Raw genomic sequence first — 3559 nt, forward strand, 5'->3', positions numbered from 1 at the left:
CATTGTTGCATAGGTGCATAATCTTAAGTTAACTAAAAAGAGTATCTATGGGAACAAATCTGATTTATATCTTATACTACTTGTGAACGCGTATACTTGCGTATAATTTTAGCGCGTGTTTTCATCCTAACAAATTTTTGGCGCCGCTGCTGGGGACTCGGTGTTAATTTTTAGTTTATGTGCTTGACATCAGCGGTCGTTAAAGTTCACTGACTCAGATTCTTTTACTTTCACGGTAAACTTGTTTGTGTTTCAGGTACTCATTACAATGGGAGATCCAGCAGCACCAACAAAAGCGTTGATTGATTATTCTCAACCGAAGATCAATGACATTCGGTTTAGCATTGTCAGACCAGCTATCGCAGCTAATACCTTTGAGATCAAGCCTGACATAATTCAGATGGTACAGAATTCAATCCAGTTTGGGGGTTCTCCAACGGAAGATCCAAATATGCACATCAAGGATTTTATATAGATCTGCGACACCTTCAGGTTCAATGGTGTGTCTGAGGATGCGGTGAAACTGAGACTGTTCCCATTATCTCTGAGGGACAAGGCTAAGAGCTGGTTACACTCTCTACCAGCTGGTTCGATTGCTACTTGGGAAGAACTTGCTCAGAAGTTTCTAACTAAATTCTTCCATATGGCGAAGACAACTGCAATCAGGAATGCTCTTACTCAATTTGCGCAAAAATCGGGAGAATCTCTATGTGAGGCTTGAGAGCGCTACAAGGAGATGCTGAGAAAGTGTGTACATCATGGAATGCCTGTCTGAATGGTTATAAAGTGTTTTTATAATGGGTTGGGAGCACAGTCAAGACCCATGCTCGATGCAGCATCAGGTGGAGCATTATGGGCAAAGAGCTATGAGGAAGCTTATGATCTAATTGAACTGATGGCTGCTAATGAATATCAGTATCCAACCCCGAGTTTGCCACAGGGCAAGGTAGCAGGAGTTCTTAAAGTGGATACAGCTACGACTATCATTGCTCAACTAAAGGCGTTGTCTATGAAGATCGATTCTATGGCTAACTATGGTTTTAATCAGATAGCCAGTGTTTGCGAGTTGTGTGCAGGTTCGCATGCAATGGAGCAATGCGCTATATCTAGTGAATCAACTCAGTTTGTGAGCAACTTTCAGAGATCGCAACAAACAGTTCTAGACACTTATCATCCTGACAACTGGAATCATCCTAACTTAAGCTAGAGCAACAATCAGAATGCAATGCAACAGTCGTTCCAACAGTTTGGAAACAATCAATTCAATCCTTATGGTTTTCAGCAGCAATATGCACCAAGACAACAACTCTAACTTCAACAACTAACTCATGAAGGTGTGTTAGTCGCTAAACACGCGCTAATATTACACGCAAGTATACGAGTTCGCAAATAGTATAAGATATAAATCAGATTCGATCCCACAAAGACTGTATTGGTTAACTATCTAAATTACGCACATAAGCAACAATGTATGGTTATTATTCAATGCTAAGACGATAACAAATTGAAAATGTCATAACTAAGAATTACGGTAATTATTATAACTACGGGAATAAAATAGACCGAGTTAATATATATGACAGACATGGGATTCTAACTTCATTAATTACTTCATTCAGTAGCCTTATTATTCTCAACCTTAACATGCAATGGTGATGACACTAATCAGACAACACGAAACTGATAAACGCCAACTTTCGTTGCACGAGTACCATTCTACCAGACATCCACAAAAGAGATAGAAGCTGAATAGGCACCAATTATATTGAGACCCTATATGTCTATAGAATTTGACAACATAACGGTTTAAGCACAAGTTATCTATCTTGATTACACAGGGCAAGTAAGATGGGTAAAATTACCTACGAATCATGCATAACAATACATGAACCTATGCTAGCATGGCAAGTTCTAAATCCTTAAATTCACTTTCGCTTCATTAAGAATTAACACACTATCTTATAAGTTCGCGACGCTTATAAGACGAATACGCACAACCAATACTAGGATATCATACAATCACCACATACTAAGGCATCAAACAATTTAACTAAAGAAATCCATAAATAAATCTGCTAGAACCCCACGATAATGATTAGCCCATAATCGAACTCATCGCCAACGTGGGTTCCAAAGAAAACATATTATAGCAAACGTAGTCTTTATACGAATAAATAAAGGCTTAAATCTCAAAGTAGTCACTAAAGTGAAGGGCATATATCAAAATTATGATCGTAGTTATCGGGGATTCGTTTACATCACTACAGTAACAAGTAATGATAGTGCCGTTAGTCAGTAACAAGTAATGATAGTGCCGTTAGTCAAACCTATTGACTAGACGGATTTTTTTTTACATTAACGGAAGTCACCGCTGGGTAGATGACATCAGACTTGGAATGCAACGTGGACTCCAACTAAGCCCATCTAATAATAGAACTTATACATCATAACATACACATATACATATACAAACATACGTACTAAGTTCCCCCAATTTTGAATTATAAACCCTAAATCATTTTAAAAATCTTGCTGATACAACAATTACACAACCACAAGTTTTTGTTTTGAAACTCATAAGATAACTTCTTTTTTCTGATACTTTGTCAGAGTATTTAGAAAATCAGGGAACTGGGTTTGATGGATGAATCTTCAATATATAGATGGTAGTATATTTACGTCATAAAAATTAGCCAGATTCTTGTAATTGACGATGATTTGCTGAATTTATCTACCATTGTTCGTCATTTTCTTTTAGGTTCTCTTCCCTATTGTATTGTATATATGTATGTAAGTGTATACGTGATCTTTAATTCATTCTTTTTTACATTCTTGGGTTTCATTTATTTTAATTTTTTAATTTTTAGAAGAAAATATAGTGCTTATTTAAAAAATTGACAGAAATTATTGATAGATTTACAAGTCTCCAAATTATCAATTTAAAATTAACAAATTTTTGGTTTCTATTATAATTTTTCGACAGTTCTATGAATTTTTTTAAATAAAATTCAATTTTAATATATTTGAGATCATAATTTGAGTTGCACCTTTTAAAAATATAAGAAAAATACTTTTTATTAAGATCATAATTATTTTTTAAAAAAATTGGTGACTAAATTTTCATTGAGAATTTTTATAAAAATTTCAATATACAATATATTTTGTACAAAACTAAATTGTAAGATTTTGATATAAATAAATTTGATTTGATTTTAAAAGTTTCAAAACTGTTACTGAACTTCCGTAAAACATTCCACCTGTTACTTCTGTTAAATCCGTCATTTTTCCGTCAAGTCAAAGAGGTTGACTAACGTGGTTGTCATTACTGCCGACTAGAGTGATGCAACTGAGTCCCCGATAACTAGGATCGTAATTTTGATATATGCCCTTCATTTTAGTGACTACTTTGAGATTTAAGCCAATAAATAAAACCAAAGTACACACAAGAATATAGGTTCAGCAAAACAAGAAATAAGCATCCAAATTACAACTCAAAACAATGATTCAAAAGAATAAACTAGATCATCTTCGCCTTTGTTGAATTGTGCCGAAATGGTTT

At 34.7% G+C, this 3559-nt stretch overlaps 1 non-coding gene across 1 annotated transcript; it reads right to left on the reverse strand.

The window, feature by feature from the left end:
• Positions 1-658: 658 nt before the first annotated feature.
• LOC141722674 (small nucleolar RNA R71) lies at positions 659-765 on the reverse strand. The gene has a single exon (XR_012575681.1). It is a non-coding gene; the product is annotated as a small nucleolar RNA R71 (small nucleolar RNA).
• Positions 766-3559: the final 2794 nt, after the last annotated feature.

Source organism: Apium graveolens, chromosome 4 (genome assembly GCF_009905375.1).
Source record: "Apium graveolens cultivar Ventura chromosome 4, ASM990537v1, whole genome shotgun sequence".
NCBI lineage: Eukaryota > Viridiplantae > Streptophyta > Magnoliopsida > Apiales > Apiaceae > Apium > Apium graveolens.